Source organism: Giraffa tippelskirchi, chromosome 6, assembly GCF_054371585.1.
Source record: "Giraffa tippelskirchi isolate mGirTip1 chromosome 6, T2T-mGirTip1v1.2.pri, whole genome shotgun sequence".
Taxonomy (NCBI): domain Eukaryota; kingdom Metazoa; phylum Chordata; class Mammalia; order Artiodactyla; family Giraffidae; genus Giraffa; species Giraffa tippelskirchi.
In genome coordinates, this window is record NC_137280.1 from 32169823 (window position 1) to 32195819 (window position 25997).

A 25997-nucleotide genomic window follows, 5' to 3' on the forward strand; every position below is an offset into this window, starting at 1 on the left:
CATTCAGCATGCAGCGACCTCCTTCACTACAACAGATTTGTTGGCACCTTGCCCAGATCCCTTTACAAGGCTGGTGTACCCATCCTCCAGCTTCTTCCAGTGTCAGCCTCTGGGGGCACACTGTTTTCTAGAAAACTGTCCTCAGCTGACAAGAGATGCCTCACCTGATGTCTAGGAGGTTACATAACCCCTCCTTGGGAGCGGTAGATGGCCAGTGACAGAATGATTCAAGGATACAAAAGTCTAGTCCCCTTGGCCTCAAAGTGGAGCAATTCTGAGTTGTCATTCAGTCAGTGTAGTTCCCTGTGGGAACAAGATTAGACTTGATTGTATCTCAATCCTCATCTTTGCTTGGCTTCGTCCTTTGTTATATCCTGCACCCTCACGCCATCGTAGGTGTCTCCCGAGAGCACTTCCTTAATCAATTAATTACACAAAAATCCCATTTTCAGCTCTGGATGGTAATGAAAGCCTCATTCTCAGAGACAGATAATTGAGAGTCCCTGGCATGTGCAGCTGTGTACTAGTATTTTTCACCTTGAATAAATGGGCTGTGATACAGGTACAAGGGTGCACACAGGCTTATGGGTAATGTCCCTGGCCTCTTAGAGGTATTGAGGAAGTGGTTTTCATAAGGACTATAGAACTGGGTAGCTGCATTGTGAAGAGAGAAAACGCAGATTTAGTTAATCATCTACTTGAAGCTAGGTGTGAATATCAGAAAGCCTCTTTGGTGATGTTCAAAAAGACCCCTACCTTCTGTTGCTGGAGGGCTGACTGTGCTAAAAACTGAGCTCAGAACCTAATTTCAAGAGTTAGAAAACTTCAGAGGAGATTGAATACCAGCCTAAACACAGTGTCCTAAACCAAAGTCAGTGCACTGACAGGGAAAAAGTTAGACCCTATCACTGAGCATAAGCCTAGGAGAGAATCTTGAGGGTGTTGTCAAGGGAGGTGAAATACACAGCTGATAATTGTTATCAATGGAGGGACACCTCTCCTGATACAGGACCTAACATCTTGGTAAGAGCCTGGGCACTTTACTTGATACACTGCAGGGATGGCCCTCAGAAGCTTGGGGAAAAGTAATGTTTATGTTAAATGCAGAAAAGATACCTGGATTTCAGTGGCAAACTATAAAAGAAAGGACCAAAAAGCTCAAAGAAGTGAGCATTCAAGAATGTATGTACACTATATGACCAGGAATCCGTCAGACAACTATGTTCCTCTGGAGGGCTCAGAGAATGATTTGTTTTATCCAAGGCTCTGGTGAGGGGGAGAGCAGCATTGCTGAGAAGCTCATTAGTGTCTGTTCTCTGGCGAACAGGACTGACAGCAGGACATGCTGGTAGAGGGCTGGGCTCCTTGGTAGCAATGGGGATGGTAACAGTCCAAATGAGAGAGGTCAGGTGGCAGCGCTGAACCATCAGAAGGAAGGTGGGCATAACTGCTTTAACCAGTACACAGGCTGGAGCTGCTGCCAGAAAGGAGGTTCTGGAACACAGGGATCTAGAGATACGGCTAAAAGAACATGTGTTGTTAAGGGAAAGACAGACAGAAAACCAGCAAGGATACTGCTTATATAATCAAAATAAGTCAAGAATGGATAAGCACAAGGCTGAGGTCAGCTGCCCTAGAGAAAAACCACAATCCTTTGCCCAGTTTCCGAAGTGGAGATAGTTCTCAAACGTAGACTCTAACAACTAAAGGAGAAGAAGGACTCTAGGACACCACAGCAAGAAAACACAGTCCTTCACCAATGTGACCTAGAGTTATTTCCTTGAGTAACAATATACTGCAGAAAGAAAAATACCCAAGTACTTTGTGGGTTGTTGGATGCTGGGTTCAATTTTATAGTGACACCTGGAGACCCAAAGCACTATCTATGTCCGTGTAACAGGGCAGAGGGCTTCCCTGGCGGCTGAGATGGTAAAAAACCTACCTGCTTTGTGGGAGACCTGGGCTCCATCCCTGGGTCAGGAAGATGCCCTGGAGAAGGGAATGGCGAGCGACTCCAGTATTCTTGCCTGGAGAATTCCATGGACACAGGAGCCCGACTGGCTACACTCCATGGGGTCACAAAGAGCTGGACATGACTGAAGACACACACACACACACACACACACACACACACACACACAGTGCAGGGTTTCCCAAGACATGACTGAAGACACACACACACACACACACACACACACACACACACACACACACACACACACACACACACACACACACACACACACACACACACACACACAGTGCAGGGTTTCCCAAGGAGGCAAGAAGAAGTGAATTCCTGTACAGAACAATTTCACAATGTGTCCACTGGAAACATGGAACCACATAGTACTATTCACCTGGTTCTCAAATGTATAATCAGAATGGATATTTTAGCAGTTGGCAGAAACCTCTCATCCAAGACAGTGATTAAAAACAATATCAAATCCCAGGGCAAGAGCAGAAAGAGCTACAGTGCTTTGTGTCCGTCCAAGCAGTAGAATACACATGGGTCCAGGAACCGCAGAATACAGCATGAACAGTCATCTTCTCCATATTTCCAGTGACCTAGCTAGGAGTTTGTGATTCTTATCCATGTAACTTCAGTTCATGTGGTTATAGAGGGTCCTGGTTCCCAGAGGGGGAATGTTTTCCATTAGAGAAACATTAAGAATTTCACTAAACTTAAAATTATTGTTTCTGGTCACTTTGGGCTCCTTGTACCAGTGGACCAACAGAAATGTATGTGGACAGAGGCAGCTGACCCTGATTATCACGAAGAGATAGAGGTACAGCTACATAAGAGCAGTTCATAATACATCTATAACTCAGAGGATAAACTGGGCACCTCCTGGTGCTCAGTTTTAGTTGTAAATAGGCAAGGACATCAGGGCTTCCCCTGTGGCTCAACGGTAAAGAATCCGCCCGCAGTGCAGGAGACACAGGAGACGTGGGTTTGATCCCTGGGTCAGGAAGATCCCCTAGAAGAGGGCATGGCAACCCACTCCAGTATTCTTGCCTGAAAAATCCCACGGACAGAGGAGCCTGGTGGGCTACATTCCATGGGGTCACAGAGTCGGACACGACTCAGCTGAGCACAGCATGGCAGGCAAAGACAGCAACCATAGCCAGATGAGGGCTAGGAACCCGGGGCTTAGAACCCTACCAGATTGTAGGACGTAGATTGAGGTCACCCTACCAGGCGTTATCTTGACCAGCAGAGATGCTGGGTGAGAGGGAGGAGACTCTTGAAGGGCAGTGGAGTAGAGATGATGTGTACTGATTATGATCTTGGACTATTAGCGACTATGATCAGTGAGACTCCTAGCGGAGCTCTGCATGAGTGGCATAAATGTAAGGTGAGAATCAAGTGGATCTAAGCAATGCCAAGTGGGGAACTGGTGAAGATGATGGGGGTTCCATTCACAGTCCCTTCACAAGGGCAGTGTACTCTTCTCCTGAAACCTGTGAAGGATGGCTAATGATGATACCTGGCCATATCCTTCTTTGGAGAACTGACCTTGGTCAGTGGGAGCCACCTTGCATGGGAATGTCTGAGAAGTTACACACCTCACCCTGGGTGATGGCCCACAGTAAATGACTGGTTCCTCGAGGTGAAATAACTCTGTGGTATCACTCGTGCTTCAGGGCTCTCTATGAGATCAGATGGGACTGAACGTCCCCTGGAATCATATCTTTGCTAGCTTCTTTCTCTGCTTTATCTTAATTCTCTCCTTTCTTATGGTTTCTTTAAGAGAACAGCCCCAATAACCCACTTACACAAGACCCACCAGCTCAGACTCAGTCTCCAGGGAACCTGACCTAGGATGGGTGCTCAGTCGCTCAGTCATGTCTGACTATTTGTGAACCCCTGGACTGCAGCCCGCCAGGCTCCTCTGTCCTTGGGATTTTCCAGGCAAGAATACTCGAGTGGGTTGCCATTTCCTTCTCCAGGGGATCTTCCTCACCCGGGGATGGAACTAGCGTTTCCTGCACTGGCAGGCTGATTCTTTACCACGGAGCAACCTGGTAAGCACACAGTTGCCCTTTGTTGTTGTTCAGTTGCTCAGTCGTGTCCGAATCTTTAAGACCCCATGGACTGCAGACGCCAGGCTTCCCTGTCCTTCACTATCTCCTGGAGTTTGCTCAAACCCATGTCCATTGAATCAGTGCTGCCATCCAACCATCTTGTCCTCTGTCATCCCCTTCTTTTCCTCCCTTTAGTCTTTCCCAGCATCAGGGTCTTTTCCAATAAGGTAGCTCTTCACATCAGATAGCCAAAGTATTGGGGCTTCAGCTTCAGCATCAGTCCTTCCAATGAATATTTAGGGTTGATTTCCTTTAGGATTGACTGGTTTGATCTCCTTGTTGTCCAAGGGACTCTCAACAGTCTTCTCCAACACCACAGTTCAAAAGCATCAATTCTTCAGTGCTCAGCCTTCTTTATGGTCCAACTCTCACATCCATACATGACTACTGGGAAAACCATAGGTCTGACTAGACGGACCTTTGTCGGCAAAGTGATGTCTCTGCTTTTTAATACTCTGTCTAGGTTTGTCATAGCTTTTCATCCAAGGAGCAAGGGTCCTTTAATTTCATGGCTGCAGTCACCATCCGTAGTGATTTTGGAGCCCAAGAATGTAAAGTCTCTCTCTGTTTCCATTGTTTTCCCATCTATTTGCCATGAAGTGATGAGACTGGATGCCATGATCTTAGTTGTTCGAATGCTGCCCTTTACTCCTGTACAAAATGAGCCAAGACTTGCCTCCAGTGCCTTCAGTGTCTATATTTCCAGTTAGCTTAACACTGGTCCTTTTACACTGAAATAAGAGGCTTGTTTATTACCAGTGTTTTTACTACCCCTGCATCTTAGGTTCAAGACGACTTTGTATTTTTCATACAAGCAAGGGTATGAAACACTGAAAGGGCATTTTGAGAAGAAAAATGTCTCTCACACTAAATATTATGACTGACCAGCCTGTAACCAAATGGTGTGAAATGCCTACATTTTAATCACACCAGTATTTTGGCATCACGTGAGTACAGATATACACACATGTGCAAATGAAACCACGGGTTACCTGACAGTGTTCAACTGTGAACTGACTCATTTCGCCCACTTATGTTAAACTGTTTTCTGTTTGCAGACAGAAGCTGGGGGCATCCTGCCGTGTGTTCCCATATTCAAGGCAATGAAGCGTGACCTTGGAACCATCGGATACTTTGGGAAATGTTTGATTTTAGACCCTGTCTCGTGGAACAATGGCTGTATTAGTCAGGGAAGGCTAACTGCTGTCACAAATATCCCCCAATCTCCGAGGCTTAGCACAATAACAGTTTGTTTCCTATTCACATCACAGGCGGAGGATCATGCATGGAAGGTTTTATGGGCCGGTGCAGGAAACGGCATGCCTCCCTACTGCCCACGCTAGGGCACGTGGCTCCACCTAAACGAGAAGGGTCTGGGAAATGTCATTTAATACTAATGTCGGAAAGAAAGGCAGAAACAAAGACACTGTGAGCGCCAGCTGCCTCTGCCAGTGTGAAATTTCCACTTAAGTATTGTGCTCTTTCGAGCCTCCAGAGACATTTACAGAGACAGCGGGAGGAAGGGCCTCTGAAGAAACTGATTCTCTTTTCTTCTCCAAAATACACAACTGTCTTTACCAGTGGCAGTGTTAAGCAGCTGAGACAAATGGATCTCAGTAATAGGTGTTTCTAACACTTGAGGTTCTGGAAACAAAATAGTGCAGTTAACTATTTAGGCCCTCAAGCTTTTGTCGTACGTTCCGGTTTTGGCGCTTTGATCATGATAAAGGCATACCTCGTTTTATTGCCCTTCACTTTACTGCCCTTCACAGATACTGAGTTTTTTACAGATTAAAGATTTGTGGCAACCCAGTGTTGGCAGATGATGGTTAGCATTTTTTTTTTTTTTAGCAATACAGCATTTTTAATTAAGGTATGTAGATTGTTTTTAGACATACTGCAGACTTCACCGACTACAGCAGAGTGTAAATGTAACTTTTATATGCACTGGGAAGCCAAAAACATTCACGTGACTCACTGTATTGTGATGTTGGCTTCATTGCAGGGGTCTGGAAGAGGATGCACAGTATCTCGAAGGTGTGCCTGTTGTTGTTAATGGAGTGATAAACACAATTCATAGCTGTCACTCTGAAAATAACCTCTGCTAATCTCGGCACCTCTGGCTCAACACAGTTTGATACAAAATAAGTTTCTATTGCTTGGGAACAGTCTGATTTAACTAAATTGTCATTTCCTTTTTGTCTGGCCAGGCCTTTACATACATCCATCACCATCATGTCTGCCATCATGGGAAGGTAAGGCTGACACTCTGCATCTAGCTCAGGAAACACCAGACAATGTATGTCCAGCCTCCTCCTTCACAGGATTCCCTGTCTCTCTCTAATCCGGTTTTATACCTTCTAGCTATCTCATTGCCTATCCACACTAGCAAAGACAACTCAGTGGTCAGCTATCTACCTGGCCCAGACTCCTAGCCTCTGTGTGTTAAAAGAATGGAAACTGTTTGTGAGATTCTCAAGAATATATTAAGCTTATTCACTGAATGTCTAACATACACCAAAATATAATGACAAACAAGAGGGTCATGATCCTACCATTGCAGAATTCACAGCCTGTAAGGGAAGAAACCACCTCCCTCAAATGTAAGCACTCAAGTGAAAAAATTGTAAGTTGTGATTAAAAACTATGAGGGACACTACGCCAGAGAGCTGCAGTGATATGTGCGTTTGGGACCCAAAATTACATTTTAAATTTGCATTTCAGTAGCTCCAAAAATGCAATTTAAAGTGTGATTTTAATGTAACAGGTCTATAAGCAGTAATTATGATTTTTAAGAATAAAGATGAAAAACAACTTTTGCTCTGAAAGACAACTATGAAGGAAACACACAATGGAACATCATTTAGAAATGCCCACAGGCTAGAAAAAACCTTGGCATGTCTGAGGAACTAAACCCAGAGCAGTGTGGCTGGAGCTTAACATGCAAGGGTGAAGCTGAAAGGGGTATTTCGTGTGGTTGGAGGGATTAGCAGGGGCCAGTTCTCACATGGCATTTCCAGGCACAGCTGGAAGTTTATAACCACAAAGTGTCCAGTTATTTCCCAACTATTGCCACCAGGATGGTGGACAGTGGCTGACATGGGGCATGCATGTCACACACACACACACACACACACACTCAAACATACATTTGTTATCATTATCATGCCTCTGGCTCCCTTTGTCAGCAAATCCCTTCTACCACTGCATTCAGCACCTACTGACTGAAGAGAAAACCTGCTCCAGAGTGCCACGGAGATCACTATAGTAGATCCAATACTTCTGGCAACATTAGAAAAAATTCTGGAGAAAACCTGCAAGTTGTTCCTCAATGCGCAATACTCCAGAGAAGGCTGTTCAGAGTTCATTTATAATAGCTAACAGTTAGGTGAGGCTGTCACACTATTGATCAAGCATCTTGGGGTAAAGAGTTGGACAAAGCCTTTTCCATGGAGTTGATACAGGGAAAGTCTGGGGACCAGCACAAATACTCCATCAGCAGCTCATGTATACAGCACATAACTACCAGGGGCCCACCTAGCCTAACAGGCGCAGGACAGCCCTATTCCAATTCTCAGTCCAAGTTCAACTCTGGCCACACCAAATGGTATGTTTATGTCTCAGTGGGACCTAGAGAAGAAGAAAGACTGTAAGGCTTTAGAAGTCTCTCACCTGTCTGAAGGAGACAACTGGCCTGCCCCCTATTGAAGAGACCAGTCCCCATGAGAACAATCTTTGCCAATTAAGCATGGGGATACACTTCTTGTCGGTTATCCTCGCCCTGGTTTTGGCCATCTCAACCTACAAAGACATCATCAGGCATATCTTGAAATAAATATCCATAATGTTTACTTTTCATATCAAGGGCCTTTACCACTGTTCGTGAGAAATCTTTGACATTTGCTTATGAATTTGTGTATGAGTTTACTGACGTCCCTCCCAGTATAGTCTTTGACATTGTGATTGCTGTGGAGGCTTGCTTCTTTAAATAGACTGAAAAATACCAGTTGGCTGCCTCAGTTATAAACCTCAGAATGACTACTCATGCTCGAGCTATGTCATTCTTCCTCTAATATGATCACTGTGCATATTCTGCCTATCATTTCCCCCATATTGTGTCAAAAAGAAGGATATTTTAAAATGCCCTTGCGGTAGACAACATCTAGGATGGGTCCCCATGATCCCCAGCCCCAGAAGTTCATGTAACTTCCTACATGAACTTGTGTGACACCCTGCCTTGTGTAACACCCTGCCTCAGAGTGTTGGCTGGGCTGTCTGACTCACTCCTAAGGAAGAGAATATGAGTTTAGATTCTATAAAATTTAGTTTCTAAAAGGACTGTGGCTACCACCCAGGTACTCATCCACTCTCTCTCACTTGCTTTAAGAAAACCCAGCTGCCATGTTGTGAGCTGATTTATGGAAAGGTCCAAGTGCTAAGGAACAGATGGGGAATTTCAGCTGACAACCAGTGAGAAGCTGAGTTCCTCAATCCAATAGCCCCTGAGGCACTGAATCCTGCCAAGAACCACATGAATGAGCTTAGAAGCGGATTATCCCCCAATCCAGCCTTCAGATGATTCCTCAGCTCCTGTCCTCCACTTCCCTGAAAACTCACAATAGGCCCTGAGGCAGACACACCCACCATTCTATTCCTGATCAATGAGGACTAAGAAGTAATCACTGTTTATGGGTTTTCCTAGTGGCTCGGATGGCAAAGAATCTGCCCGCAATGCAGGAGCCCCAGTTTGAGCCCTGGGTTGAGAAGATCCCCTGGAGAAGGCAATAGCTACCCATTCCAATATTCTTGCCTGAAGAATTCCATGGACAGAGGAGCCTGGAGGGCTACAGTCCATGGGGTCACAAAGAGTCACACACAACGGAGTGACTTTCATTACTTTCACTTTTGTGGGTTTTTAAATTTTTTTTTTTTAAACTTTTTGTTTTAAAATAATTATATATTAACAGGAAATTTCAGGAATGACACAGAGAGGCCTCCTGTACACTTCACCCCAATAGTTACATCTTACATAACTTTAGCACCGTATCAAAAACAAAAACAGGTACCATTTAGAGTAGAGTTCTATGTCATCTTAGCCACTGTATATGTGGTATAACCACCATGGCAATCAAGATGTAGAACTGCTCTATCACCATGAAGATATACCTTGTGCCACCACTTTAGAGTCACATCTATCCTGCACACCATCCATAACCACTGGCAACTATTAATCTGTTTTCCATTTCTATAATTCTGTTATTTCAAAAATGTTGGATGATTTAAATCACACATAATCTTCTCAGGTTGGTTTTTTCATTCCTCATAGTGTCTTTCATATTCATATGATTTTTGTTATAAGTCATTGAGTTGTCATTTGTTACACGGCAATAGACAACTAATAAATATATCATTCTTGTGGGAAAAATTACTAGCTGGTTAGATTTTGAGCTGAAAACAGATCTTCCATTTGGGTACAGGAACATAAACACAGAATGACGTTTATAGATGTCCATCATACCACAGAAATCTACAGTAACCTCAAATTCAGATTTCTAGGACTTCCTTTCACACAGTAGATGAGTCAGAGGAGTCTGTAATTGCATTAAGTATAAACCAGTTTCTCCAAATGTGTTTCACTAAAAAACAGTGCCATGGGAGATATCTTCTTTGAGAACACCCCCATTAAGGTAAGCACAGGGAACAACTTAAGGCATTTTGGTGGTTATGGTTGGTTCCCAGATAGGCATGAGAACCACTTTATATTCTTGGGGGAAAATGAATATCCTTATATCCTTGAGCCCCACACCTAGGGATTCTAACTCCATAGTCTAAAGTAGAAAGACCTGGGATTTTTCATTTTTAACAAGTCTTTAGGTGATTCTGAGTCAAGTGACACAGGACCATACTTGGAAAAGTAACAGTGTACAGCACTTTCCACTTACCTCAGAACATTTCCCCATTTCATTCAAGCCTTAATAGCTTAACTTGCTCTCTCAATATTATTCACTGAATAACAGAGAATAAATGGGATTAAGTCACACAGATAGAAGACATGATCCCAGCTCCGCCAACTCTTAACTGTGCAATCTTGAGATGGTTACTTAAGCTACTTCAGTGTCAGCTGCATATTCATCTCACACAGTTGATGTGAGGCTTTCAAAATACTGTAAGAATTATGCTGGTACATGGTAGGAGGACTATAAATCCTAGCTTGGTTTTGGTCCCACTTCCTTTATTCTTCCCATTTAATTACAGATCTTCCTCAACTTACGATGGGGTTACATCCAGATAAACCCACCTCAAGTTGAAAGTGCCCTAAGTCAAAAGTGTAACCAAACATCACAACTTAGCCTCAACTATCTTAGATGTGCTCAAAACACTTGTATTAGCTTACAGTTGGACAAAATAATCTAACACTAAACCCATTTTATGATAAATGTTGACCGTCCCATCTAAGTTATTGAAAACTCTACTGAAAGCAAAATACCAAATGGTTGTATGGACAGAGAATGGTTATCTACCCTCATGATCTTGATGCTGCCCAGCATCACAAGAGGGTACCATGCTGCATTATCACTAGCCTGGGGGAAAAAAATCAAATTCCAAACCCAAAGTATGGCTTCTACTGAATGCATATCCCTTTCACACCATCACAAAGTTGAAAACTCACAAGTCAAACCATTGTAAGTCACGGACCATCTGAATTTGGAAGCCTAGCTGCTTCACCTTATGCTTCCCCAGCAAACCTGTCACTCTTGTTTCAGCCGCTGGCAGCCTCGTTTTGTCATTGTGTCTGGGACACTGATAATCCGCATGCATTCTGTTATTGCTTTTAGCAGTTTTGTTCATGTAGTAGCTCCATGGCACAATATTCTTCCATAGAAATCATTTGTGGGCCAACTGCCAATAAGAATAACCACAGGAAGTATCTAGAGGCTGACTTTGTTTTCTAATACATTTTCCCCTTTGTAAAGGACACCATTATTAAAACATTTTTAACAATTTCTGGGACCAGTTACCTCTTTACAAGAGTCTCTGGTTGGTAATGAAAGAATGAACATTAAATGCTTTTACATAAGTGGCTGGGGGAAAAAAATAGGAACAGCTATGTTAAGAAAAACAGTTATTTAATTATGAGCATTTTATGGTGCTGTTAAGGTATCAGAACCCCGCAGCTTGCCTCACTAACACTGCATTTCTAAATGTAGCTTGTGCTGGTTTCCTTCCATTTTCGACATTTCGTTTCCTGGGCAATTTGAAAACAGCAGGTCAGTTTGGGGATAAACATTAAAATACAAATACTTCAGCTCTAGTGATTTTGCAAAGCAGCCACACAAAGCACTTGGAGTTTTAAGCATATTTTTAAAAACACATATTGTTTGGGGACTGCTGTGCCATAGTATCTTACCCTGAATAGGTTGTTGATTCCTGGCAACATACTTAATGTCAATGCTTTTATTATCATCCACGAAATTCAGGCATCAGACCTGGCCCAGATTCAGAGGGACAGAAAGCTGGCATGCTCCTGTCTTGCCGAGGAGCTGCTTCCCAGGTTCTCTGAGAACCTGGATTTGTAAAGCACATCAACTTGCCACTTGCTGGGACTTCTACGGGACCTCCTTTGATGACAGGCAGTTGTTAAGAGCTGTTTGCTTCATTGTGGTTATTACTTTTGCAAATACAGTTATGGACAATAATACTAATAAGCAGGGCTCATCTGTGCTTGCAGTTGACAACAGGATTCTCCCTCATGTACCAGCTCAGTCCCCACAACAGCTCAGTGGGGATGGATGGTGCTTCTTCATGTAGATGTGGACGCTGATGCTCAGGTGAGTGTAGTTACATGTGCAGAGCTCCTGACTGGAGGAAACAGCAGTTAAACTCAAACGCCTGACCCAGTTGGAGCAGTCGGCTTATTTTGTCTAGTAAATTTTTCTCCAAAATGTCAAAATGATTACACAATTCAAGTAAACAAGGGCCCATGTGGTAGGAACAAGTCCGACAGTTATTTGGGAACAGGCAGTTGGTTTTAAAGGTTTGAATTGTGTTTCCTCCACAGTATCTCTCTGTGCTACCTTCAGACCCAGTTCCTCCCCTGTGGACCTTTCCCCAGTCCTACTATTCAGGACCCTCCACTTTTATTCTCTCAGTGAAAATTATAAAGTACTTTTGCACTTGGCCTTGTGCTAAGGACTGAAGACTTAGCAGCAAGAAGGGAAGATATGGTCTCGGCTTTTGGTAAGTTATTGTCAAGTGGGATGGGACAACTTTAAACTTTAAATTGTAAAAATATATATTTTTAAATCACAATGATGACAAAGGCTACAAAAGATAGGAACATGAGGTTTGTCAATGTACAATAAGGATTCCTAAACTAGGTGGAGAAAGAGAAGGGAGGATAAACATGGGGGCGGATGGTGTAGTTAAAAGAACCAAATGTGGGTTTCTCCGAGAAAATAGTATGGCTCTTACTCTTTGGATTATAGCCAGTGGTGTAAGCGTTCTTTCCCTCATTATTCTATATAGACCTTGGTGACAGGAACCATATTTGATCTGTGTTTCTTCCATCTCTGAGCTTATAGCAGAGGCTCCATGGTATCTGCCACTGTACTGTTGTGCCCACTGAACCAGTGAGTCAACTACCTTCTGCTTAAACCTCAAGGAAAAAGCCAGATGATGCCAAGTTTCCAGCTAATTGTTACCTGGTGTCCTAAGGAGACTGAATAACCCAAAAGACAGCCAGAAAATATTTCTTCAATCACTGCTTCTAGTAATGTTACAATTACCACTAATTATCTTATATCATGTTTCTATATCATAGCATACATGTTTAAAGAGTATAGCATGTTCATCTGTAATTTCCTTATGTCAACATAATTTTCTACATTTAAATAATATAGTTAATATTAACCACTAGCATTAATTGATTAATAATATTAGCACTTAACATTAACCATTTATTTTGTGTTATACCTTCTTTTAAGCTCTTTGTAAATATTCCCTAATTTTATCTTTACAGTGTTCTGAGGAGAGGGGAATTATTATTCCTATATTTTACAGATAAGAAAACTGGCACAGCAACAGGTTAAGTGACTAGCTGAAAGACCCAGTAAAGGATGGTGCCATGATTTAAGCTAGTCAGTCTATACGTGAAGCCTGCAACCTTAGGCACTATTCTAAAGAACATTTTTCCATGATTTGTCTAGTCTGGAGCCTACCTGGTTCAGTGGTAGGCTCCCTATTCAAAACTGGATTACTGCCAAATCTTACCACTTTTCATTTAAAATAGTCACTCTATAGATGTACCACATAAGACAGTACATATCAACATCACAACCTCAGAGGACTAGGAGGGGAAGTTGGCATTGCCCAGAACCTACAGATGAGGAGACACAATGGCTATATTCATCATATCCCACCAGTTAACCATTTGGATTGAACTGACCATTAACAGAATGGTTGACCAGTTGGCTGGCTGATTGAATCCACTTCATAGGCAGAGGATGTATGATATTTCCACTGATCAGCCTATCCTGGGGAATTTAGAGCTATTCTCAGAAAACTTGGTTAGCCATGACAAACCTAGACAGCATATTTAAAAGCAGAGACATGACTTTGCCAGCAAAGGTCTGTGTAGTCAAAGCTATGGCTTTTCCCATTGTCACGTATGTATGCGAGAACTGGACCATAAAGAAGGCTGTGCATTGAAGAATTGATGCTTTTGAACTGTGGTGTTGGAGGAGACTCTTGAGAGTCTCTGGGACTGCAAGGAGATCCAACCTGTCCATCCTAAAGGAAATCAGTCCTGAATATTCATTGGAAGGACTGATGTTCAAGCTGAAACTCCAGTACTTTGGCCACCTGATGGGAAGAACTGACTCATTGGAAAAGACCCTGATGCTGGGAAAGATTGAAGGCAGGAGGAGAAGGGGTGACAGAGGACAAGATGGTTGGATGGCATCACCAACTCAATGGACATGAGTTTGAGCAAGCTTCAGGAGATGGTGAAGGACAGGGAAGTCTGGCATGCTGCAGTCCAAGGGGTTGCAAATAGTCAGACACAACTGAGCAACTGAACAACAACAACTCATATAACTTAAATCTTCAGCAATTCTTGATAAACACAAGGTGAAATTTCCATTATCTTTTCAGTTCCATTTTTTTTTTTTTTTCCTTTCACATTAGAGAAGACCTATGCAGACAGACTTGAATCTTTGGGTCCAGCTCAGCTGCTCCCTACAATGGTTCATGCGTCTGATGTCCAATGGATTCAAACCCATGAGGATCACAACCCTGTCTCTTTTTTATATACCTGACCTAGTTGAGTACCAGACTTATCAGGACAAGAAATATCAAGACAAAGAAATCTTTGGTTCATTCATTCATTCATCTCCTTGGAAGGCCATCAGTGCTTACTCCTTTTAATATCATTTAAACATTAACAGTTTGAGCAAACTCAGGAAGATAGTGAAGGGCAGGGAAGCCTGGTATGCTGCAGGTCATGGGGTCACAAAGAGTCGGACACAACTTAGTGCCTCAACGACAACAACAAAACATTAACAGATTCCTTTAGTTTTCACATCATGCACATGCATATTAAATTCTTTTTATTTTTTTAAAATTGCATTCAGTCTGCAAATATCTCTTGCTCAGACTTTATCTTTGTAGGCTTCTCCTATTTTCCTTCTTTTCTGCAACTCAACTCAACATCTTTAGAGCATCCTGCTTCTCAAGCTGTGAATGCTGGAAAATACTTTAGCCTGGTTGCCAGGAGTTTGGGGCTCTAGTTTGGTTCTGATCACAAGCCAGTTACATGACTACATTACCTCTCAAGTCCTCATCTTTTTCATCCGTAAAATGAAGTGTGAGTAGGTAACTGGATCACCATAATGGACCTGGCTAGCTGTAATATTTTTTTCTGTTTCTGTGTTTCCGGTTTTAGTTGAGTGCTGGGGTTACTTTAGGTCAGAGAAGGTAGAGGGAGACCTGGGGGCAAGGTGCCTGGATATTTTCTTGTGTGACTTGACCAAACTGCATTAAAGGGTCAAGAGAGAGAAAGTGTCATCCTAGCTCACAAAGACACTGTCTAGAAAACAAATCTCCCACCCCACTAGGATCCCTTACATGACAGAACACTAGTGGCAAGGATAAACTGGAACTCAACTTTTGCCATGGCCACACTTGACCTGGCTGGTATATCCTATCCAAGTGACTGTGTCTTATCCAAGTGATTGTCAACCAAGAACAGACGGAGGCAGAATTATGCATGTCTCTGGATTTGGGTGGTTCTCCCTGATATTAATCACTTGTCAGTGGATTTGTCCCTGAGCCCAGAGCTGGCACTATGTATAGTATAAGAAACTGAAAGGACTGTTCTCATTTATTTAATATTTTTAAAACTTTACATTTTTCTTGGCATAGCTGTAACCCCTGCAGGATTGAAGGCTACCCTTGACACAACCCCTAGAGACTCCTAGGGGTTGTTAGTTGTGACAGGCTTCTCATTTCCTTCTATTACTGACTCTCCAAAAAAAACCTATCCTGGAACTCAGATAGGACAGCACATCAAAACAGGCACTAATGTCTACACTTCCTGCTGAAACCCTAGGCATCTATTATAGCAGCTGGAGCCATTCCTTCCAAGTTTTCCCAGTAATCTGAACCAGGAGAGAAAGTTTGGCTTTGGAGTTGACAGCCAAAGTCCTCCGACCACTAGTCTAAACCCTCAGTGAATGTTCTTGACAATTCTTGAATTCTCAGTTATCGGAGCTTTTAATTAAATATTGAAGAATTTTTGTGGCACAACGTGACAGATAATTTACACTATCACGTTATATTATTTTTTAAGCACTTTCACTAATATGCAAAATCCTCTTAGACATGCCACCAACCAAAAGAACTAAGGTTTTCCAAAAATTAAATTTTAAGACAAGATACTTGTAATTTTAGTTACCATTTCTCCTTCTACAATATTCCAGAGAAAAATCTTTCCTTAGCATATTTATTAACATTTGGGCTTCCCTTATGGCTCAGCTGGTAAAGAATCCGCCTGCAATGCGGGATACCTGGGTTCGATCCTTGGGTTGGGAAGATCCCCTAGAGAAGGGAAAAATGACCCACTCCAGTATTCTAGCCTAAAGAATAAGGAAAGAAAATGTTTCCTTAGTATATTTATTAACATTTAGCAGTTCAACATATTTGAGGAATTTCTTTCTTTATATAAACATTTACTATGCTATTGAACACATTTTAATACACGACCTTTTTTAATCTTTATAAAAATTTTGTAGCACAGTAATTCCCCTTGAAGAGATGAGAACACTGAGACCCAATTAGTATAATAACTTGTATAAGGTCACAGATGGAGAAATTGGCAAAGTGAGGATTCAAACTGACTTCAATTCAGAACTCTTTCTCAAACTCTAGCCCCTTGCTTTCTGTTAGACTGATTAACACTTTTAAATGTCACTTCTATGAGGCTTTTTGTTTGATTGGTTGGTTAGATTGGCTCCATACTCAGACCTTTTCTTAAGTGAAAGGCCAAAAATGTTACAAATTTCCCTTCAGTCTTACCATCCTATGATATTCACTCCCATGTTCCTTCCTTTCCTTCCTTCCTTCCACTACATTTATTGAACACTTATTATGTGTTACATGCCAAGAATAAAAACATGAAAAGACACTGCACCAACTTGGAGTACTTTATAATATACTCTTTCATTTCTATGGCTGTCTCTGGCATTTATCCATGCATCCACTCACCCATTAAATGAGTAAATATTTTTTGAGCATCTACTAATGTACTATACTAAACCCTAGAGATTCAGCAAATAATTCAAGTTTTTTCCCTGAATTCATGGAGCTTATGCTCTGGTGTCTTCATCTAGGTCTCTCTTTTCTCTCCACATGCTTATTCTATAAGGGTTTTGTTCAGTCATAAGAGATTTGTAGCCTCCTGAGTATAGGGTACATATTTTAAGTGGGAGTTGAGTTTATGAGACGTTCTGTCAGTCACTCATTTCCACTTAACTTGTAGGGGCTTTAGAAAGTATGTTACCTAAAGATATTTTCATTTATTTCCTTTCATTTTCTTTCATCATTTACTCTTATTGAACTCTTTATATGTGCAGTTTACACCTCCTCAATTTCTCTGTAAGGTCCTTGAGCCACTCCATGGTGACTCTACACACAGTTTAGGCTATAGAAATATTCACGAAATAAATTCTGTGTCCATTTCTTTGTCCATCATTGTTGTTATGTGTCTACAAAGATAAGGTAGCAACTCTAAAGCCTTGTTATAACAGGCTAGCCTGTAACCATGAGTAATATATATATCCCAAGCAAGTTCTCCACCCTAGGCAGCAGATACTACCAGTGACTACGATTTCTTGATAAATATAGGTGGTGCAGTGTGTAAAGAATATGCCTACCAATGCAGGAGGTGCAGAAGCCTCAAGTTCAATCCCTGGGTCAGAAAGATCCCCTGGAGTAGGACATGGCAACCCACTCCAATAGTCTTGCCTGGAGAATCCCATGGACAGAGGAGCCTGGTGAACTATAGTCCATGGGGTTGCAAAGAGTCGGACGTGACTGAGGGACTAACACTTTCACTTCCATAGCAAATGCACCACCAGAAACTCTCCAAACTGGATTTTAGGCTTTTCCTTCCTTATCAATAAAAACACTGTAGAGCGACATACAGAGATGGGACACTAGAAAAAAAAGTTGCCAGACTAGTATTCACCTGTGCCTCGATTTTCTTATTTTGGATACATTCTTAATAGTGAAAGATGCTCTACCTACATCTCTTAAGATAAATTTAACCCTCTAATGAGATAACATGTTAAAGTGTTTCATAAACAATAATTAATATTTATATTGTGAACAAAGTTTAAATCATATATTATGCTACAGACAAAAGTTAATTTTTATTCCTTTATTTTTCATGTTGTACCTTCAGTTTACCAGGTTTGTGACCCATCCTCTCTAGGCTGTGTTCTCATCTCTGATAACTTTATTACATCCAGATATTAGAGCTTAATAATAATTTAATTGTCAACTATCTTCAGATACTAGTAATGTTTAACCAGTGGGTATCATGACGTTCCTAAATAAGGGAGGCAGGGCAGAACAGAGGACAGCTGACATGACCCTTCTTGCAACATAGAGAGAGCTGTCTTATTCACCTAATTATTCCCAAGGCCAACCTTGTTAGAAGATCAAATCTTGGAATGTTGCAGAACATTCAATTTATTGATGTTTGAAAGAGAATGCACAATACAGTTCATTTTTTTTTCTTTTTTCACTCTAATACCTATGCTAGGTACAGTTCTAAATGTCTTAGGGGATGAATTAAATCTTCACTACAACCCTGGGAAAGGGGATATCCTCATTTCATAGATGAGGAAACTGATACACAGGGAAGCCAGGTGCACTGTTCAATGGCACTCTACCAGCAGAAGAAAACCTAGACAGTCTGACCTCTGAGCCTACCAGTTAGCCAGCAGGCCACACTGAGAACCACTGCCATGGTGACTGTAGAAGTGATTCAAAAGTTTCTGAACTCCCCATGAGGAAAACCAAGAGCCCTTACTGTGTAGATTAAAGGGAATCTGACCAGTCACATTCGGTTTCAATTATTTTCTTTCAGCTCCATCTCTTCCAGCCTCTTATGTATTCTCATACCTTCCTTTTCTGTGTAATGCAGAATGATTCATTTTGGGGAGTTAATTTAAGGTTCACCTCCTGCAGACAAATGTAGATGCTTCCTACCTTGTGTTCCCATTGCCCGATACATACAACCCCTCTGGTACATTTTTCTTCACATACTGCAATCATCCCTCTGTCTGTCTGTCCATCAGGCAGTCAAGCCTTTACATTCCCATTTCACCCATGTCGAGCACGCTGCCTGGTGAGCACAGGTGCGAAGATTCACAGGAGCCAATCAACTCTGAGTGCAGACAGAAGAGACAGATTTTCTTTCATGAAACTACATCCAGAATCAGATTCACTGGTAAATTTGTTTCCACAATTTGAAGCAGAATTCTGACAAAAGAATTCTAGAAAGCATTACACATTTTCTTTTTTTCTTCTGTGGTTTTCCAAATCAGAAAACTACCTAGGAGGCATATTAAATGATTTTAAAGTTAAGAAACGAGAAACATCACTCATCTCATGTAATCAACTCTGCCACGTGCAACTGCAACAAGCTTTAGGAGTGTGTATTTCCTGATTCCCCCCTCCCCCATTTCACCTCTTCTGCTCAGGAGTCTTTCCTAGTCCAGGTACTAGAACATTTGTCATGCAGAATCTGGGATATGGCTGCAGAGAGGCAGGCCCAGAAAGAGAAGGTAGGAGGAAGGACTAAGCCAAAGCAACTAAGTCAGTCCACACAATAAGGACCAAGGCTGAAGGGAGAGGGAGGCCACAGAGAAGAAAGCAAGTAGCCTGGACTGGGGACAGAGAATATGGAGAATTTCCCTGTGTAGAACAGCTATGGGAGGAAGGAACAGGAAGCTATGAGAAAGAAGATATGACATGGATATTCTTCCATTTTTATCAGATATATGAGTACAAACATTTTTTATTATTTGCAGTTACTCAATTCTAGTTCTTTTTTTTTAAATTTTAAACTTATTTTATATTGGGATATAGCCGATTAACAATGTGGTGATAGTTTCAGGTGGACAGAAAAGGGACTCAGGCATACATATACATGTATGTATTCTCCTTCAACTCCCCTCCCATCCAGGCTTCCACAAAACACTGATCAGAGCTCCCTGTGCTATACAGTATATTCTTGTTGGTTATTCATTGTAAATATACCAAAGTATACATGTCGATCCCAAACTCCCTATCACTTCCTCCCACCCTCCCTGCCTGGCAACCATAAATTCATTCTTTAAGTCTGTGAGTCTGTTTTTGTTTTGTGAATAAGTTCACCAGCTGTAGTTCTTAACCATGACTGTGGCCCACCAGGCTTCTCTGTCCATGGAATTTCACATGCAAGAACACAGGAGTGGGTTGTCATTTCCTTTTCCAGGGGATCTTCCTGACCCAGGGATCGAACCCATGTCTCTTTTATCTTCTGCACTGGCAAGGGGATTCTTTACCAGCTGAGCCACTGAGAAAGCCCCAAATAAGCAACAGCTATAGCCAAATTAACTCTGAAAAAGTCTGGACTTTTGCTTTAACCTAACGTGAGTCAGGTATCTAGAAATCTCAAATTTGATCCTTTCACTTGGGACTAGCGACCACAGAATCACTCGGTGGTTTAACAAATACTAATGTTGGTCTTGATCATTGCTGAGACTATTTGTAAAGTCACTGTCCTGCACTGGGCCTTAATAATTGATATACAGCTTGGACTGGCAGGTCTGGGATCAACAGTTGAGGTCTATAAGGTAAGAAGGGTCATCCATGAAGGAAGAGGTGGTTAGATGAGATCAGAGACAACAGGTTTCTTCAAATTTCCTGGACAAAAGCCATCAAGGGTATTCATGCTACTATGCCAGGTACCAACTGTAATTGATGAGTGGTTTTCAAAGTGGTCCCCAGCTAAAGCATCTTGCAGTAACCCACTCTGGCAATACTGACTTGCTGCCAATAAGACCCATAATTCAGACTGTCCACCTGAATCATCCCTGAAGGAGTGTAAGTAAAGGCTTCTTCTTCCTCGCCACCCCTCCCTCTCAATCATTCCTCTCTCTCAGGAACAGGCCAGGACTACTGAAGGCCAGTTAAATTCATCTCCAGATCTGACTGCCAGATGAAATGTTAAAATTCCCTCGATCCCTCTGAAGGAACTTTGGACCATCAAACAACATAACAATTCCAACCAGATGTCAAATACTTTTAAAGTACAATTTCTCATATCTTTCTACTTTCCTCTAATCACTTCTTTACTGGGGGCATTTATAAAAATAAAGCACTATGCTCTTAAGAATTATATGACACTGCTGTTTTTTCCTTAGCTGAGTATGAGTCTTTCTTTTCCAACTAGATAAGAGGAGCAAAAAAGTATTCTTAATGCTTAATGCACAAACAGCATTTAACACATTATTAGACAATTAGAACTTAAGACCTCAATATTATGTTATACACATTTATATTACATAATAAAACAAGGTTTGAATAAGAAACAAAAGTGTGTGGAGTCTCTGCTTTGCACTAAATACTGGACCAGAGTTGTGGACTGGATTTTCTTTTTGCGAGACAAGAACTGAATATCTTCTGAGGCAAAAGTGGCAGCCTTATGTAAAATAACCAAGTCATCTTTATGAAAAGAAAAGAAGAGGGGAAAATTTTAAAAAGCACGCGAGACAGAATGAAAAAACAATGTCCAGAATAAAGAATATCGAGAATAAATGAAATCCAACTGAAAACAAAGGTTTCGGTTTTTCCATGTAATGTCAGAGGGTAGTTAAATCTCACCAACGGTAATTTCTTCCATATTAACCCCCACTGTGAGTATACATGCCAGTTAGGATCCAACATCTGTGAATAATTCACTCTTTCCACTTTGAAAGAAATGCATTTTCTTTTGCTCCCACCTTCAATGGAACAACATCCAGAATTCTGACATTTTAAGGGAGAGGACTGCAAACACTATCATGCAACGGACATTTGTCATTCTTGTGGGTTGTGTGGTGTCTGAAATCCACTCCTCCTTGAAGAATCCCTCCCTTTGTGGCAAAGCATGATGACTTGTGTGTCACTCTAGAGACTGAAATTTCCTGATGGGCATTTTTACAAGCATGATTTGTGCCTAGGTAAAGACCCATGACTTGGACTCTCTTAAACTGGCATCCCAGACTTGGAATCTAATGTGATGAAACTAAAATACAAACGCCCTTGCGACAAGTCTCTGCAGTGATGGCCATGGCCATCCGTGAGCAGCAGCTGCAACCATGCTGATGGCGGAGCAGAGTGCCACGCACCAGCCACAGTGGCAGTGCAAACCTCAATGGCCAGCAGTACACCATGGAGGTGATAGCTCTGTCCACAGGGCTGAGCTCCGTGGAGTCATCTGGAGCACTGTTTCTGACTCTGAAGGTCTTTAGTCCGAGTCTCTTGCAATCTAGGCCACTCCTGAGCTATTCATTAAATATCGTCCTCATTGTCTTCAGTGATTTATTAACGCACGTTGCTGGACTTGCTACAGCACTGCTACCTTAGCCAGTATCTCTTTGCGTCATTAAAAAATAATTTTTTCACTGGATATAGACACCAACACACTCAGCCATAGAAAGGAATGCATTTGAGTCAGTTCTAATGAGCGGGATGAACCTAGAGCCTATTATACACAGTGAAGTAAGTCAGAAAGAGAAAGACAAATATCGTCTATTAACACATCTATGTGGAATCTAGAAAGATGGCACTTGATGAACCTATGTGAAGGGCAGAAATGCAGACGCAGACAGAACAAACTTGTAGACACACTGCGGGAAGGATAGGGTGGGATGAATTGAGAAAGTAGCATGGAAACATATACATTACTACATGTAAAATTAGATAGCCAATGGAAATGTGTTGTATGATGCAGGGACCTCAAATCTGATGCTCTGTGACAACCTACAGGAGTGGCATGGGTTGGGAGGTGAGAAGGAGGTTCAGGAGGGAGGGGACATATATATACTTCTGGCTGATTTATGCTGATACATGGCAGAAAGCAATGCAATATTGTAAAGCCATTATTCTCCAATTAAAAATAATTAATAAGAAACTACACAGAAAGTCACAGGAATAGTTCAAAAAAATCTCTGACTACCCTTCAGCCAATTTCTCTATGTTAATATTACTCTACACTGCTTTATCCTTCTGAGTGTGTATTTTTCCTAAACTGCTTAGTAGTAAATTGGAGACAGGATATCTTTTCCCTAAAATGTCATTGTGTATTCAATAAAAAGAAATTCTCTTATATAATCACAGCACAATTTTCAAAATCACCAAATAAATATAGATACAATACTATTATCTAATTTGCAAAAGACTTTATTCAGATTTTGCCAAAGGTCTCCATAATGTCCTTTATAGCAGAAGACAATTAAGGATCATTCTGGAACTATTTAGTACATTTAAAGTAAATTTATCTCCTGCCTAAATCAGCCAGAGTTGTTTTCTGCTGCTTGTGACAGATAACCCAGATTGATAAAAACAACTAGAACAAGGAATGAGGTTCTTCCAAGTAATAGACTTTAAAATGTGCAATTGCCCATGTGGAAAAAGATAGACACAGACAGAAGAGAGGACCTTGGGATGCTGGGCTGGCAAGTTGTTGAGCTGAACTCCTGAGGTCATCTCCATGCCTAAGGAAGCTGTTGTGTGAGTGAAAAGCATAGGAATCGCTCAGAAGGTTGCAAATGCTAGTGATTTCTTACAGTCATCAGTAGGATCCTATGAAAAAGAGACATGAGGGAAAATGGCCCTTATTTCTCTAGATGTGGTTGTATCTACAGGTGATGCCTGGGATTCTACCAGCCTGTCTGGGACCAGAGAGGGACAAGTCTGAAAGGAACGACCATCCTTTGAGGACAGGATGGCATAGATGTGGAAACAGTGGATCCTTCAGAACCAGGCTGAGTTTATCCTACCTCTGGCCTTGGAGCTTTGTGAGATACACTTCCTTATTATTTAAGCCAGTTTCTGTCAGTTTTCTATTACATGCAGCTGAAAACACCCTAAAGATAAACATATTCAGTTAAATGACTCCACCTCTGTGATGACATTTTGTTTGATGGGTTAGCCGTTATTATAAATATAAAACTAGAGGATGTGTCATTTTCCTCCACTATATCATAAACCTAGGTGCTTCCAACATAGTATCTCTTTCTTCAGAGCATCAGAGAGAAGGAATAAAATGCTGAAACCACCAACAATATGTAAAATACCACTAGTGAAAACAACATGAAGAAGCTCTTAAAATGAGCTTCTCAGTATTCCTACATATGCTCAGCTGCTCAGCTGAGCGCTCAGCTGAGCTCAGCCCCATGGACTGTAGCCCAATCAGGCTTCTCTGTCCATGGAATTTTGCAGGCAAGAATACTTGAGTGGGGTACCATTTCTTCCTCCAGGGGATCTTCTCAACCCAGATATTGAACCCACATCTGTTCAGTCTTTACCACTAGCACCACCTGGAAAGCCTTATTCTTACATAATAGAGACAAATATCTTCTCAACATTTACTAGAGACTCAGTTGTGCTTTCCTTGTGGCTCACGTGTAAAGAATCCACCTGCAATGCGGGAGACCTAGGTTCGATCCCTGGGCTGGAAAGATCCTCTGAAGAAAGGAAAGGTTACCCACTCCAGTATTCTGGCTGAGAGAATTCCATGGACAGTCCATGGGTCACAAAGAAATTCTCCAGGCAAGAATACTGGGGTGGGTAGACATTCCCTTCTCCAGGGAATTGAACAGACAGATTCTTTACCATCTGAGCCACAGGGAAGCCCAAAGACTCAATAGCATTAGGTAAATAAGACTAAGGCCTTAATATGGGTTAATTTATTAATCTAAACCATAGGCTAAACAACAGTAGGAGAAGGCAATGGCACCCCTCTCCAGTACTCTTGCCTGGAAAATCCCATGAACGGAGGAGCCTGGCAGGCTGCAGTCCATGGGGTCACTGAGTCAGACACGACTGAGCGACTCCACTTTCACTTTTCACTTTCATGCCCTGGAGAAGGAAATGGCAACCCACTCCAGTACTCTTGCCTGGAGAATCCCAGGGACGGGGGAGCCTGGTGGGCTGCTGTCTATGGGGTCGCACAGAGTCGGACACGACTGACGCGACTTAGCAGCAGCAGCAGCAGCAGCAGCAAACAACAGTAATCAGTCTCATTTTGTAGATGAGGATCCAGGATTAGAGCAACTAATCAATTTCATCAAGATCACAGAGATCTTAAGTGACAGAATCAAGACTCAAACTGAGGTATAGTTCCTCAGTTAGCTTATGACCTTCTTGACAATGAAGCCAACATGATGTCTCCTCTCAAGGGAAAATTAACCGAACAGGTCAATTTGAACTAAAAAATAGGCGTTTGTAAGGGAGATGTGGTGAAAGTCCTATTTCAAAATTCGAGATGAGATACCCTGGAAGAGACTGGGGGTGTCAGCTGGGAGGAAGGCACTGCTACATCTCCATTACTACCGACTCCCTACCCTACTCCAGGGCACCCACTGCCACCCAGCCGCCTCCACCCACGACAGGGGCTGGTACAGAGAGACCACGAGAGGAACTGTAACAGTTTCAGAGGAATCGTACACAGCTTAACGAAAACCTCTCAGAGAGCAGCTAGGGCTAACAGCCTCATTTTCTGGAAAATGAATCCGAGACACTTGCTCAATTATATCCATGACCCACTCTGTTGGGCTTCAGAGGCTAAGACAGGTTTGTGAGTTGATGAAGGTGGGGAAATGCTTGTTTATTTTAATGAAGTTCATGATCCTTTCTCGGTTCTGCAGAGGCCCCTACCCCTACTTTATCTGCTCCCTCGCAGCCTGATGTACCGACAGGCCTGGATAATTTTTCACAGAGAAGCACAGAGATGCGTTTCTACCATTGATGAGCAATCTCTTAAAACATCACTTATCTCAATTTTACACATCCTTACTCAAAAGGATGAGTGCGTGCTAGTCAGGGCTGGAGCAGCAGGAGGCATTTAATTACAGTTTGAGTGACTGGCTTCTATGCTATAGCAACAGCATGTAGATACCACCTCTTCAACACTGTCCTAAACAATCACCAATTCATCTTCCCAGGATAACTCGATGGTGAACCATTTCCATACTTAACCAATCAGCATCTGGGAAAAAGCTAATAAAAGCTACCATTTGGGATCTAATTACCTTTTGCCAGGCACTGAGCTTAGCACCCTGTATACATTATATTAATTAATTCCCACAACAAGA

At 42.0% G+C, this 25997-nt stretch overlaps 1 protein-coding gene across 2 annotated transcripts in view; it reads right to left on the reverse strand.

Annotated features, from left to right (window-relative positions):
* LOC145511662 (uncharacterized) overlaps positions 1-25997 on the reverse strand; it is a 703222-nt gene that overhangs the window by 642376 nt on the left and 34849 nt on the right. The window contains exon 2 of one of the 2 annotated variants that reach the window (XR_014058034.1): positions 18862-19039. The exons of the other annotated variant lie outside the window; for it this stretch is intronic. The gene's annotated coding sequence lies outside the window, so the exon portion shown is untranslated. The remainder of the gene's footprint in view (positions 1-18861; positions 19040-25997) is intronic. 2 annotated transcript variants of the gene reach the window in all.